At 32.1% G+C, this 15,947-nt stretch overlaps 1 long non-coding RNA gene across 2 annotated transcripts; it reads right to left on the minus strand.

Annotated features, from left to right (window-relative positions):
* Window positions 1-251: 251 nt before the first annotated feature.
* LOC107851886 lies at window positions 252-11,708 on the minus strand. Of its 2 annotated transcripts, none has more exons than XR_001669220.2 (6): window positions 10,967-11,645; window positions 10,775-10,839; window positions 10,482-10,627; window positions 8,829-8,965; window positions 8,368-8,702; window positions 252-545 (listed from the first exon to the last, which is right to left on the minus strand). It is a non-coding gene; the product is annotated as an uncharacterized LOC107851886 (long non-coding RNA). The 2 variants fall into 2 exon arrangements; XR_001669219.2 differs by having other exon boundaries at window positions 328-545; window positions 8,368-8,572; window positions 10,967-11,708.
* Window positions 11,709-15,947: the final 4,239 nt, after the last annotated feature.

Below are 15,947 nucleotides of genomic sequence, written 5' to 3' on the forward strand. Positions count from 1 at the left end.
AAAATCAGTTCAGTTCAGATAGTAATTTAGTATTTTCTCATACCACATGCTTATATTACCTTATCTGAGTTATCAGAATTAGTAACAGGCTTTCAGGGTTATCTTGGGACTGCTTATAGTTTGGAGCATCGTGTTGCATCCCGAGACTCATTTTCGGGGCATTACACATTACGTTTTCTTTTTTACAGCATGTTTGTTCTACTTCTTCTCAATTTTAATTTTCACCAATTTGTCTCATTATGTCAGTTTGATTTCTCAAGTATTCAATCATTTCATTGACAACTGAAAGAAACAAAGTTAAATTCCTATAAGATGCAGAAGGAATCATTTGTTGGAAAGAAAACACTCCTAACCTTTATTATCAAACATATGTAAAGGAAACATGTCATCACAGTAAGTAAATTTTACTTGAGATGTTTTTCAAGCCATCCGAACATGTCTTGATGAGACTCTTCAGCAAATTTTACAGCAAATTTATCATCATCGTTATACCTCACGGACCAGTCATGCGTCTCCCTAGGAAAAATCTTCACAAAAATATCAATCTGCACAAAAAAATAACAATAAACGTGCATTTCATTCTCGTTTGATGTAATACAAGGAAAGGATTTAAATGCTAAATTATGAAAGCCAAGCCCTGGTACTACTTTGAATTGTGAAGTTATTCTCTAAATTAAGTAGAGAGGAGCTACTATAAAAAAAATAATATATTTAAAATAGTAAAGCAGATAAATTTAAAACTACTCCTGCTGCCCACCAACCTTGCCCAAAATGACAAAGGCACGATAAAGATGTCATACTTAAAAATTGTATGTTGAAGAGGCGGGCAAAACCTATATGAAAATCATGCCTGAACATTCCCAATGTTGTGCATATCAGCTACAAAGAAGAGATGCAGTTGAGAATTCACACAAGGAAGAAATTTCTTTCTTTGTTTCAATTTGTTTGTCTTCTTTTGACTTGAACAGAGTTTAATAAAGTAAATTGAATAGAACCTTCTTGTCCTAAACTAAAGATACCTACTTTATAATTCATAATTCCTTTCACCTAATTCATATCCTCTGAAACGTGTTAAAATGGTTTCTTCAATTATTTTTTCTTAAAACAAGTCTTTTAAAGATTAAGTATTTAGTTTGTTTTGTTCATATAATTAATGGTTTGTTTTAGATTAAAGAAATTCCAAACTCTAAGAAACTAATTTATTTTGAAACACCAACTTTTCCTAAAAAATTAACAAACCACTTTTAATTAAATACTCTCTTAATATTTTATCTCTACATAATCGACTTTTTCTATAATTATTAATAATAAAAAAATAATTTCATAATCTTTTCTTTCTCCACGAAAGCAAATCATTTTCCTCTTAAATTCAAAAAATTGCAATTTAATTTGATTCAAATAAATTGTTTTCTCCTTTGAATAAATAAATGTCATTTTTCAATGTTTAACAAATAATTTTAATATTTTCTATAAAATCAAGTCTTTACGAAAATTAGCCACTTTTAGTTAGTCAAGTTAGTTATTTTTGGTAAACCGTTTTAAACGGACGCTCCTAAGTGCCTTAAAAATCTTCTTAGAGCGTTAATTGAACCCTTACCCGTTATCTCTAGTTTTAAATGTTGATTTCTATTTTTGAACCTTTGAGACTCTTTTAAGTTTTTTTCTTGATTATTTCTATAAAAATGAAGTGGTGACTCTGTGTATTTTCTTAAAATTATTTCAAAATATTCTTAAATTTTTTGAAATAGTTTTAAAGAAGTCAAAATCATTTTCTCGCTAAATGAAATTCGAAATGGATAAAACAACACTTACATTCAAGATAGGTCGTTGGCCTTGCAATGAGATGTGTAGGACCGTCACTCCGATCAAAATGGTTGTGCAAATTGGTTCAATTATCTCAGTATAGCATGTTCAAATAGGTTCACACTAATTTACGCTTGTGTAATGCTACGTTTACGACTAATCATTTGTTTGAGTTTTTGTCGAGAGCATTCAAAAGAATGAAATTCTCAAATAATATCCACAGGTCCGGACGACTCCAAAAAGGATGCAGCACAACGTGAGACTTTTTCCTAGCAGCGAACTGGGACATAGTCTGAAGAGGAATATCAAGCTCTTCGGACGTGAGCTGAAGGAAGACTTCCACCATCAAACCGCACCCCTAGCAGAAGACATGTGGGTATTTTGGGATGTTTGGTTTCAGTTTCACCTCTGGGGCAGTTCTAAACTCGCACCAGAGGTAGTCTTCTTCTTTTTTGCAAATCAACAAACAACACGCCTAGAGCTTTGGAAATTATGTCCATGTAGCTCTTAGTTGCGGGTGTAAGGGGCCCTCCTTTTTTTTAATAACCCCAAGAACCCTTTTTTTAACTCAAAAAACAGCCACTTTCACGTTTTTGAGGCCATTTCTGCATGCCTAAAATCACCAACCCAATTCTATCTTTTATTTTCTTTATAACATATAACCACCAGCCTAAAAGAAATAAAATAAAATTCCCCCAGCCCACTCAGCCAACACCTGTAGCCAAGCCCACACCCTTATACACTTAATCCCTCTTATCCAACAACAAACACATGCAACAGCTTCAACAAATGAACAATTCAACTACCCAGCCATAATTTTAATGCAAAACAATACAACAACGGCAAAAAAAATATCAACAACATTTGTACAATTCCTCATCCCCAAATTTGAAATTCAAATTTTCTAACTTGTTTTCTGTTCTTACCCCTTCGATTTTCCCCCAAAATAATTCCAAAATCCTCTATAAATACTAGTTATGTAGAGAGAAAAGGGGAGAACTTTATTGGGGAAAATTGGGGATTTTGGGGGAGCATTCCTCTAATCTCATGTAACCAAAAAGTTTTCGATGAAATTCGTCAAAATTCGTTGTGTTCGTCTAAATTCCAATTCAACATCAGCAAGTTCAAGCCATGTTTTAGTGGTGAAAAATCATTGTGACAGACTCGTAGCCCCGATCCGCTGCCCAAAAATCAGTAAGGGCTCCATTTTCGTTTTTTTGCACTATAATTTTTTAGTGGTGAATTTTTTCATTGTTATGAATTTTGATGTGGCTGGAACAGGTTGAATCTCCGTGGGATTTTGATTATTTGGATGGTGTTTTTCGGGAATAAGATTGAAATATGATTTTAGAGGTCGGAGTAATGATTTTTTTTGTGTTTGTTTGTTGTGAAATCGGCGCATCCATGACGATGTTTATACAATTTGGGAACACGAGTTGTTATAAAATATGAACAATTATTCTTTAGGTGTCTGTTTGTTTGCCTAAAGTGTTCGTGTATATGCCCAAAATGTTCATGAACATGTCTGAAGTGTTATTGTTGGAGCTTAAACTGGTGTTGGTAATTGTTTGTAGTGGGTGGTAAGTACCACTTGATTTTGTAACGTCTTAATCATTCTCAAATACTATGAGTCAGAAGTGCACTCAAATAGTCTTAGAATAGGAGTTTTTCTTTTTTCTCCAATCATGTTCTGTTTAATAATAATCGTTATTGCAAGTTCTTGGCTTGAGTTTTCAAGTTCGCTGTTGTCTCCTCATTGTCATTCTATTAAATTAAAACCAATAGTATTTGATATTTTTTAAAATATAACAAATTCTTGTTGGTATAATGGATTGGCTGCAAATTTGCATTCTCTACTGTTATTTTTGAATACCTTCCATTCGTGTACCCATCTTTTAAGATTACAATCTGTCTATTTTTTCGTAAACTGCTGGACGTAAAATTTGTATGATCACCTAAAATCAACATCATAAAACTTGAAAGAATAAAATTAGGGAGTGAGTTCAATGGGACTCCCCACATCCTTGCATTCGAACGTCGTCGATTCGATCCTCATTAAAGTCCGAAATTGGGCTGATAAACATGACATAGCACAAGTATACAAGCCGGTATATGCTGATATACAACACGTATTCTTGGAAAATAGTATATGAACATTATAACACCATTTATGATGGAAAGTGGAAGGGAAATAAGAATTCTTCGATGCTGATATACAATGTATATGCAATGATATATACAAAAATGTTGAGCCTTAAAATGTTGATATACATATTGTATACATTTCAGAAAATGGACCCAAAGTCCATAATTCAAAGCCCAAAAAATGGGCAGCTTTGTTGATGGGCCAATTAACGGCCCAATTTCAATTCTTGTATTATTTTTGTAGCTTGTATTGTTTATTTGTGCTAACTAACATTTGTAAATTAATTAATCTCGGTAAATTCCCTAAGATGTTGTCATGTTATTTTATCTTAGTTTCCTTTACTTAATTCATAATTTCTTCACCTACTTTGTCTTATCTGAAAAAACAGATTAAAATGGTTTCTTCCGTTTTCTCCTTATAAAAAGTCTTTTAAAAATGAATATTTCATTTTTAGATGACATTTGTTTCGTTCTTATGATTGATCGTTTATTTGAATTAAAGTAATTTTCTCCGAACCTAAGAAACTAATCTCCAAATCTAAGAAACTAATTTGTTTCGAAAATCAACTTTTTGAAAATTAGCGAAGTATTTTTAACTTAATATTCTCTTAATATTTTTTATAAAAAGGTATTATCTATCACATAATCGACTTTTCTATAGTAATAAGAAAATAATTTCAATTTCTTCTTCTTTTTACAAAAGCAAAATTCACCTTCCACTCAAGTCTGAAAAATTGTCTTAGTATAATTCAACAAGAATGTTTATTGTTGTATAAATGAAACCTTTTTGAATATTTTAAATAATTTTAATACTTTTTTTTTTAATAAAATCAAGTCTTTGTAAAAATTAGCCACTTTTAGTTAACCAGGTTGGTTCTTTTTAGGCAAACCGTTCTAAACAGACTCTTCTAAGTGCCTTAAAAACCATCTTAGGGCGTTAATTGAACCCTTACCCATTATCTCTAGTTTTAAAGGTTTATTTCTATTTTTGAACCTTTGAAACTCCTTTTTCTTGATTTTTTTTCTATAAAAATCAAGTGGCGACTCTGTGAATTTTCTTTAAATTATTTCAAAATTTTCTTAAATCTTTTGAAATAGTTTTAAGAATGTCAAAACCATTTTCTTGCCAATAGAAATTCGAAAGGGATAAAACAGTACTCTAATATATCCGAAATCATTTTGAAAATACTGAGACTAAGTAAACTGTTAAGTTTTCGGGTATTCATAACCCCCAAGACTCGATGGCATCAACAGTAGAAACATACTAAAGCCTCAAAAGCATAACAAGTAGTCATTTTTTAAAAATTCAACTCTTAGGCATTTCATCAAACACATGTGGGTCATGAGTTAAAGCATGGGAAATTGTTAAATCATTTGATATTAGCATACCTGCCCTATGAAAATCATGAGTTAAGGATTCAACATGCAAATATCATCGAACGTGATATAAAAATCGAAATTTATGAAAGTTCATAGATATAATTCATGAATACATGTAAAGATCATGATTTTAAACTTGAAAGCAGGTTCTTGGACGCCGTGGGTGAAAAGGACCTATGAATGAACATCAAGCATACCTTTATTTCTGAATTTGTGTGAGGAATTGGTGATTTCTTGAAGCTTAAACTTGGATTTGAAGAAAGTAAGGTTTTGTTCTTAAGAGATTTTGTGAAAATATGAGTGATTTTGCCCTTTTGAAACTTTAATCTCGTGTTATAGGTGAGGTAGAGTAAGGGGAAAATGACACAAATTCCCCCACATTTCTGTAACTTATTAAACTGAATGTGACCAGTGACGCGGTAAGCGCCGTGCCATATTGCTCAATCAATGCGTTAGGCGTCGCGCCGCGTTGCACCCACCAATGCGATAAACGGCGCTGTGACTATATCGTGCTGACTCTCTGGTTTGAACACCCAAACAAGCCTCAAACCTTGTTCGAAAAATTTGAAACTTACCCGAGACTTGCTATCAATCACCCCGATCATGAATAAACTTAAAAATTGACATTTTAAGGTCGGGAAGGTCAGAATTAAAATCATCAAAGTTTGAGAGGCTTTGAAAATGACTAAGTCTTAACACTTAGTGAAATTTTTCTAAGTCTTGGACCCCTGTAACATGCCATATAAAACTGAAATGGACTAGGATCTTATGGGGTCTTACAATAAAACACTATAATTACCACCCCTTTTATCTTCTTTCCAATTGCACGATGAGTTCTCTCTTCAAGTCATTCAATTAAAAAGTACTTAATACACTTTAAGAAGTAATTATACGATGGTATCTTTATTGAATGTCTTGAAGTTAGATAGTATTCAATTTGGAAGACGTCCAAGTGAAAGGATAAAATTGTACTTACGCATTTGTTTTTATCTTTTTCTTGGTGGTTGGTTTTAGTTATAAGAGGGTTTTGTGTAAAAATTTAAATTGAGGTTATATGTAATAATAACGAAAGTTGAAATTGAAAGTGGAAAATAGTGAAAACAACAAAAAGTTGTTTTCACTTTTCAGAATCCAACTTCGAAATTATTTTCCCTTTCCCCTAAGAGTTATCAACAAACTTACGTTCCTAATTTAATTGGTGGTAAAATTTTATTGTTTACCATGTGTGTTTTTGTACCTTCTTTAATGTTATTTGATAAGTTTTGTTAGTTTTCCATTGCTATATTTGTAAAAGTGAAAACTATTGGTAGATTTTGTAATATTGACTATTAAATAGTACTCTCTCTATTTCGGAATAAGTGAATTATTGGGTATTTATTGATGTTTCAAAATAAGTAAATCATTGAATTTTTTTCCAAATTTACCCTTATGATTGGACAACCAATTAACTTTTGAAAAGGTATTACAAGGTCAGTTTTTTCTTTTTAGGAATAAAACTGGAAAGTTGTGTTAAATTTATGTCTTTAATGCTTTTTTCTTAATCTGTGTGCTAAAATTCAACAATTCATTTATTATGAAATGGAGGAAATATATATTTTGTGATTTGCTCCTCTTAAATAGTATATTTTTTGTGATTTGCCGCTCATTTATTATGAAATGGAGGGAGTATATATTTTGTGATTTGCTCCTCTTAAATAGTATATTTTTTGTGATTGCCGCTCTTAAATAGTATATTTTTTGTGATTTGCCCCTCTTAAATAGTATATATTTTGTGATTTGCTCATAATTAACCCATTGATCTGTGACCAGCCCAATTGACCTATATTGATCCATCTATATAATGAGACTGAAATCAACCTATGTGCTCACAATCAAATTCAAATTTCTGTTTTCTCGAAAAAAAAGATAAAGAGGAAATGTCTCCTTCTTTTCTGGTAATTCCAATGAATTTTGTGAGGAAGTTTTGTGCAACACATACTAGTTTTAGATGACAGTCCTTCCGAAAGAATCAAGGCTGGGATAATTTTTACCACATGCGTAAGTCATTTTCTCTATGAACTTGCATTTTACAGACCTAGCGAAATGAATTATTACTTTTTTGAATTTTGATTTATACACGATGATTCAATCGGAATGTTAGTTCGAAACGGATGTGAATTTGTGTCTTACAGAACTAGTGAATCGAATTATTACTATTTTGAATCTCGATTTTATGTAGAATGTAGAATTGCACGATGATTCAATCAGAATGTTAGTTCTGAGTAAGTTACTTTTTGTAGTTCGAAAGTTTTGATTGAAAATTGCACGATGATTCAATCGGCATGTTAGTTTGGAATGGATGTGAATTTAGTTTTACAGAACTATCGAATTGAAGTGTTACTATTTTGAATCTTGATTTTATCTTTGTTAGAATGTAGAATGTTAGTTCGGAATAGTTACTTTTTTAGTCGAAAGTTTTGATAGAACGGTGTAAATGAATGTAGAATTGCACGATGAATCACTTAGAATGTTAGTTCTAGTTCGAAAGTTTTGATAGAACGGTGTTAAACCTTTTTCAATTTAAATGTGAATTTTTGTTGTAGAACTAGCGAATCTAATTATTACTATTTTGAATCCTGATTTCATGTTTATGATTTAGTTGGAGTGTTAGTTCGGAACACGTTACTCCTTTGTGTTTTATAAAACTTGCTATTATTATTAATATAGATTGTTTTGGTTCCTGATTTCTCTATTTGTTACAATATATAACTGCACTTTGATCGGAGTGCGTGTTCGGAACATGTTACACATTTTACAGAAATTGCTAATTAAATTATTGTTGTTTGGTTTCTGATTTCATAGAATTGCACCACGGGTTCGTATTTTACTTAAATTTATCTAGGATGATTTAATCGGAGTGTTACTTTGGAACACGTTACTTATTGTTTTGTATTGTAGTGACAGTCATGGCTTCAAGTGGTAATGGTGCTAATGCCATTTATAAAATGGAAACAACGATATCTAACAACCGACAGAGTGTGAGAAATTGGGGTTATGTACCTGGATTGGATGCAAATGAACCTACTTTAGCTCCAGCTTGCCCAGGCCCCCAAGGCTTGGCTTGGTTGGCTAGCTGGATGTGGATGAGCTGCCTCGAGCCTTAGCTTGGTTGGCTAAGGTCGGTGGACCTAGTTTGATTCCTGTCCCTGCTCCGCAATTCTAAAACCACGTTCTGATAAGACATGCACGCGACCTGTATCTTTTCCTGGCCGAGAACGGTATTGATCAACATGTGATATTTGTTAATGCGCCGAACGTCACTAGAGCAGAGTATGATGAGATAGAAAGATGCGAACGATATTGATTTCTCAAGTATTCAATCATTTCATTGTCAACTGAAAGAAACAAAGTTATATTCCTATAAGATGCAAAAGGAATCATTTGTTGGAAAGAAAACACTCCTAACCTTTATTATCAAACATATGTAAAGGAAATATATCATTACAGTGAGTAAATTTTACCTGAGATGTTTTTCAAGCCATCCAAACATGTATTGATGAGACTCTTCAACAGATTTTATAGCCAATTTATCATCATCATTGTACCTCATGGACCAGGCATGTGTCGCCCCAGGAAAATACTTCACAAATATATCAATCTGCACCAAAAAATGACCATAAATGTGCATTTCATTCTCATTTATTGTAATACAAAGGAAAGGATTAAAATGCTAAATTTTGAAAATCAAGCCCTAGTACTACAATTAATTATGAAGTTATGCTCTAAATTAAGTAGAGATGAGCTACTATAGAAAAATAATATATTTAATATAGCAAAGCAGATGAATTTTAAAACTACTCCTGTTGCCCACCAACCTTGCCCAAAATGAGAAAGGTACGATAAAGATGTCATACTTAAAAATTGTATATTGAAGAGTCAAGTAAAGCTTATATGAAAATCATGACTGAACCTTCCCAATGTTGTGCATATCATCTACAAAGAAGATATGCGATAGAGAATTTACACAAGGAAGAAATTTCTCTCTTTATTTCAATTTGTTTGTCTTCTTTTGACTTGAACAGAGTTTAACAAAGTAATTGAATAGAATCTTCTTGTCCTAAACTAAAGATACATAAAATGTACCAAAATATCTTTTAATCTTGTGATTAATTTGTCACGTGGAAAGTTAGAGTCAGGAGTTATACCAAAATTTCATTTAATCTTGTGGACTCAAACATGTCGTGTGGAAAGTTAGAATCAAAAAGGTGCTTAAAAATAGAAAGACACATTCTTTTAAACCTTTTTAGGCCTCTTTGGATGACTTTTTAGTCCCAACATGCGACATATATACCTTTTTAAACTTGATTCTCGAATAAGTCCATATAGACATATATATCGTAACATCCTTCGGCCCAAATAACCTCTATTCAGTGAATCAACAAGGTCTGATTTCCCTTTTAAACTAATTCTGGAATCCATATTTCTCAGACCATACAGAGAGGCTTCTGCTAAGATTTATGTAAAGGCTTAATATTATATCTTCTCAAATCACCTAGACTTCTTTTTGAATTAAATTCACATAATCGGTGGTCGGTTAGTGTAAGACCCTGCTGATTCACTTAAACCAAATAGAAACAGAAGTCGTAATTTGAAGGTGGGTTATATTTTCTTCCTCTTAAATCAAGTTAAGATTGAGAAAATCAAAACAAAACAACTATTTACTTGCAGATGTTTACATTCCATCGAAATGTGCTATAATTGTCAAAGTGTAATGAAATCCCACCATATGGCATCAGTTGAGTCAAAGCATGTCATCTAATGGAAAAGAAAAGTAAAATGGAATACATTGGAAAAATCCCGTTTAGCATCCACAAGAATGTCAACAGCACTTTGATCGGAGTGCGTGTTTGGAACACGTTACACATTTTACAGAAATTGCTAATTAAATTATTCTTGTTTGGTTTCTGATTTCATAGAATTGCACCACGGGTTCGTATTTTACTTAAATTTATTTAGGATGATTTAATCGGAGTGTTACTTTGGAACACGTTACTTATTGTTTTGTATTGTAGTGGCAGTCATGGCTTCAAGTGGTAATGGTGCTAATGCCATTTATAAAATGGAAACAGCGCTATCTAACAACGGACAAAGTGTGAGAAATTGGGGTTATGTACCTGTATTGGATGCAAATGAGCCTACTTTAGCTCCAGCTTGCCCAGGCCCCCAAGGCTTGGCTTGGCTGGCTAGCTGGATGTAGATGAGCTGCCTCGAGCCTTAGCTTGGTTGGCTGAGGTCGGTGGACCTAGTTTGATTCCTGCCCCTGCTCCAAAAGAAGACAACCTCTATGTGTAAGCAAGATCAGGAAAACCAATAAACATATCTAAATATGATGGGATAAATGACTAAAAAGAGGAAAAAATACAATTGCATAAACCATAAAGAACATAATACAATGACAGTTACATACGTTGCTTAGAGAGAATGCTGACATTTGCTTAGATGATTCAAAAGAGTCCAGAATAGGCCTTACAACTGCAGGAAGAAAGAGTTCTGAAATTGCAAGCAGTATATGACAAAACAAATTCTTAATCAAAGAGAAAGACAGATAGGAATAAAAGGCCAATATGTGTCTTTTCAAAAAATAGTATAGAAAATATACTACTTCAGTAGATAATTGAGTTATCATCATTGCGATGCTTCTCATGCTAAATGTCATTCTTGAGAAGTTTTTCAGTGCGTACCACTGCAGAATTAAACACAAATTATTGAACCTAAAAAATATGGGGACACAATATGCGTTATAGTATCTTGGATAGGTGACAACACTTCTTCTTTTCTATTCCATTTCTTGTACGCATCCTATAATATTGAAACCTGTGAACTTTCTTAAACCAAAATAAAGGAATGAAACAAACACCCACAAATATTTAAGCTCAACTTCAAGAATGGAAAAAACCCACAAATTCTTTTTTGGTTTACAAGAAAGATCCAATCTTCAAACTCAACTTTAAGAATATGTAAACACCTAGAAATTCCTTTTTGGTTTACAATAAAGATTTAAGCTCAATAATCAAGAATAGAAAAACACCCAGAAATTTCTTTTGGTTAACAAGAAAGATTAAATCTTTAAGCTCAATATTCAAGAATGGAAAAACCCATGAAATTTCTTTTGGTTTAAACATGAAAGACTAAATCTTTAAGCTCAACTTCTCAAGTATGGAAAGAAAACATCCAGAAATTTCTTTTGGATTACACAAGAAAGACTCAATCTTTAAGATCAATTTCAAGAATTTAATAAAACCTAAGAAGAAACCAACTACATCTTATTAACAAAAATCAAAGACAATCAAGAAAAAATGGAATTATATAAAAAATAACATGAATTAAAGATGAAAAAAACTAATTGATGAAAAATCATGAGACATTGAAAAAACTATTACTTCGTCAATTGAAGAACGCGGAGAAGCAGAAAAATGAATGATCATGAAGAAAAATAGGCGAGAGTTATCAAAGAGAGATAAAGATGAGAGTAAGGCAATATACGTGGAAGAAGTTGAATAATTTATTTCGGTTTAAAATTATGAAATTGCCCTCAGTTGTGCCAGACAAGTTCCTGCTTTAGATTCTTCATTTCCTCTTATATAATATTTCTTCCGTCCCAAATTTACTGATTTAATTTGTCATTTTACTTGTCATTTTTCATTAATCAAGATAAAACATTTCTTTCCTTTTTTACCCTTAGTATTAATTGATTTTTCTTCAAATTAAAATGTAAACATCATTTAACAGGGGTACGATAGTAAAGTAGCTACGTTATTAATTGTTTTTAGTTATCAACGTGCAATATCAAATTGGAACGAGTGAAATGGGACAGAGGGAGTATAAGAGAATAAATATTAAAAAAATTAGAAGTGCATGACCTGTTTCAGCACAGACCCAACATTAGAATTTTTTGATCATGCATGCAGTGGCGGATATAAGATTTTTGTTCAGGAGGTTCGATGAAAATCTCAGCTTTTCTTTGTAGGGCCCTCTTAAATAATATTATGCCGTTTCTTTTGGGAAGAGGTTGAAAATTAATTTTAAAACTATGTAAATCTAACTATGACTTTAAACTAGTACTGAGATCATAAAAAATGATTATATATAATGAAATACTTTTCATTCCAACTATGTAAAGAAATTGTACAAAATAGGATCAACATTTATAATTGAAAAAATATAAAATAAATAACTTTCAAGTAAATAATAAATACACACAAATGGATTAAATGGGCTAATTAATTTTTGTTAATCAAGCCTAATTGCCAGAGTGAAAAAGGCCAAAGCCCATTACTCATTAAATAGAAAAAGAAGTGAGAAAGGGAAAAAACTTTCAAAAAAATACCAAAACCGTAGCACCTGGGAATCGATCCCGCAACCTTATCTCTGAAATGAACTCCCTTGACCATTGAGGTGCGCCTTTCAATTGTGTTTAGGGGGTTCATTAAAGTCATTATATCCTTATATTTCAAATTTAAACTTATATATATAATTTAATTTTTCGGTTGAGGGGGTTCGGGTGACCCCCTCACTCCCACGTAGATCCGCCCCTGCATGCATGATTAAAATTCAATTATTCAGTATTATATTTATGCTTAACCTTGCACGCTTAAAAAGTTACAAGCTGCAAAAGTTCAATGTCCATACAAGACATCTAATCGTACTATCAAAATTTCAAACCCACTCAACCTGGACTTACTATATATATATATATATATATTAAGTCGACCTCACACCATTCACACCCTGAAGTAAGCAAGACTTGTGTTTTTATTTGTCTGGAAAGAATAAACAATTGTTGAGTGAATTCCCGTACTCAATGTGAAGTCTGTGTTTCACACTCATATAATTTGATGACTCTTTCTCATGTCAAATATGCTCTTTCCCAATATGAAGGTTTCCTCTTTTTTCTTGATGGTATATGTCAATAGTTAGCCATCAGTTTTGCTTGCTTGTTTGTCGGTGTCATTCGCATATGTATACATATGAATCCTAGTACACAAATATTAACACGATCATTTTTATGTGGATTATATATATGTACATTCACAAAAGTTAAATTCAAACTTAAATGAGCAGATAGAATAAATTACCACTAATGTATTACTATTCATAAGGTCTAAGCACAGTAGTTGTATAAATGTAGCTAGAAAGAGTGACAGTGTTATGCTGACCATCACCACGTTGAACTTGTTCAACATCATTAGTTAAGAATTTGCACTAATAATCAAGAACCACACATATTTGCACCCTATTTTAACCTAATTTAAATATATTTTCATTCTCAAAAATAATTTATTCGAAAATATTTGTTTAATTTTATTCAATCAAGAAACTCGAGATTAAACCGGTTATTAATTCGTATTGGATTGCAACTAAATTTATCCAAAATTATTAAATTTTGACCATAATTTAAACAATGATCACAATTGCAATGTAATCAACAAATAGATTTTTAATTTGGCTAAAAAATAACCCCAAAATCCCTTTTTTTTAACTAGAAAAAAAGGCCCTTTCACGTTTTTGGGGCCATTTCTGCAAGACCAAAACCACCAGCCCAATTCCATCTTTTCTTCTCTTTTTAACATATAACTATCAGCCCAAAAGAAATGAAATAAAATTCTCCCAATTCACTCAACCAACACCTGTAGCTCGGCCCACACCCTTATACACTTAATCCCTCTTATCCAACAACAAACGCATGCAACAACTTCAACAAACGAACAATTCAACTACTTAGCCACAATTTCAATGCTCCAACAACGGTAAAAAACAGCTCAACAACATTCGTACAATTCCTCTTCCCAAATTTGAAATTCAAATTTTCTAACTTTTTTTTCCATTCTTACCCCTCCTATTCTCCCCCCCTCTCCCCCCTAAATAATTTCAAAATCATCTATAAATACCCATATATGTAGAGAGAAAGGGGGAGAACTTTTTTGGAGAAAAATTTAGGTTTTGGGGGGAGCACTCCTCTAATCTCACATAACCAAAAAGTTCTCGGTGAAATTTTTCTAAATTCATCGTAATCGTCTAAATTCTGATTCAACGCCGGTAAATTTAAGCCGAGTTTTGGTGGTGAAAATTCGTCGTGACAGACTCGGTACTCCGGTCTGCTGCTCAAATATTGGTAAGGGCTCCATCTTCTTTTTTTTTGCACTACTATCTTTAAGTGGTGAATTTTTTCATTGTTATGAATTCTGATGTGGCTGGAACGGTTAGAATATCCGTGGGATTTTGATTATTTGGATGGTATTTTCTGGGAATAAGATTGAAATCTGGTTTTGAAGGTTGGAGTATTTTTTTTTTGTTTGTTGTGATATCGACGCAGCCATGATGTTGCTTATACAATTTGCGGACACGAGTAGTTATAATAATGAACAATTATTCTTGAGGTGTCTATTTGTTTGCCTAAAGTGTTTGGATATATGCCCAAAATGTTCATGTTCATGTTCGAAGTATTGTTGTTGGAACCTAAAGTGATGTTGGTAATCGTTTGCTAGATTCATATTTTGATGCATTGTGTTTGGTTACATTGTGCTTGGTTCCTGCTTTCTCACTTTCTTTACGTTTTTTGTGCTATTTTAAATTTTCTTTAGAACATGATTTATACCTTATGTGTTTGATTATTATGGTTTGTCTAAATCGGCATTTTGTATACTAGTTTGCTCTTCTTATTGTTAGATGCATACTAATGCTTTTCTCTTCTTCTCTTTACATGAACTCTTACGGATGAGTCCAATGGGACTCCCCACATCCTTGCATTCAAACTCCGTCGATTCGAGCCTCATTAAAGTTCAAAATTGGGCTGATATAGACAGTATACCAAAAGTATACAAGCTGGTATACGATGATATACAACATGTATACATGGAAAACAGTAGCTGCACATTATCACAAAATTTATGATGGAAAGTGCTGGGGAAATAAGCATTCTTTGACACTGATATGCACTGCATATACAGTGATATATACAAAAACTTTGAGACTTAAGCTGTTGATATACATCTGGTATACATTTCAGAAAATAGACCCAAAGTCCATAATTCAAAGCCCAAAAAATGGGCAGCTTTGTTGATGGGCCTTAAGGGCCCAATTTAAATTCTTGTATTATTTTTGTAGCTTGTATAGTTTATTTTTGCTGACTTAACATTTGTAAATTAATTAATCTAGGTAAATTTCTTAAGATGTTGTCATTTTATTTTATCTTAATTTTCTTTACTTAATTCATAATTTCTTCACCTAATTTGTCTTATTTGAAAAAACGGATTAAAATGGTTTCTTCTGTTTTCTCCATAAAAAAAGTCTTTTATAAATGAATATTTCATTTTTAGATGACATTTGTTTCGTTCTTATGATTGATCGTTTATTTGAATTAAAGTAATTTTCTCCGAACCTAAGAAACTAATTTGTTTCGAAAATCATCTTTTTGAAAATTAGCGAAGCATTTTTAACTTAATATTCTCTTAATGTTTTTTATAAAAAGGTATTATCTATCACATAATCGACTTTTCTATAGTAATAAGAAAATAATTTCAATTTCTTCTTCTTTTTACAAAAGCAAACTTCATCTTCCATTTAAGTATGAAAAATTGTCT

This window comes from Capsicum annuum, chromosome 12, assembly GCF_002878395.1.
Source record: "Capsicum annuum cultivar UCD-10X-F1 chromosome 12, UCD10Xv1.1, whole genome shotgun sequence".
Taxonomy (NCBI): Eukaryota; Viridiplantae; Streptophyta; class Magnoliopsida; order Solanales; family Solanaceae; genus Capsicum; species Capsicum annuum.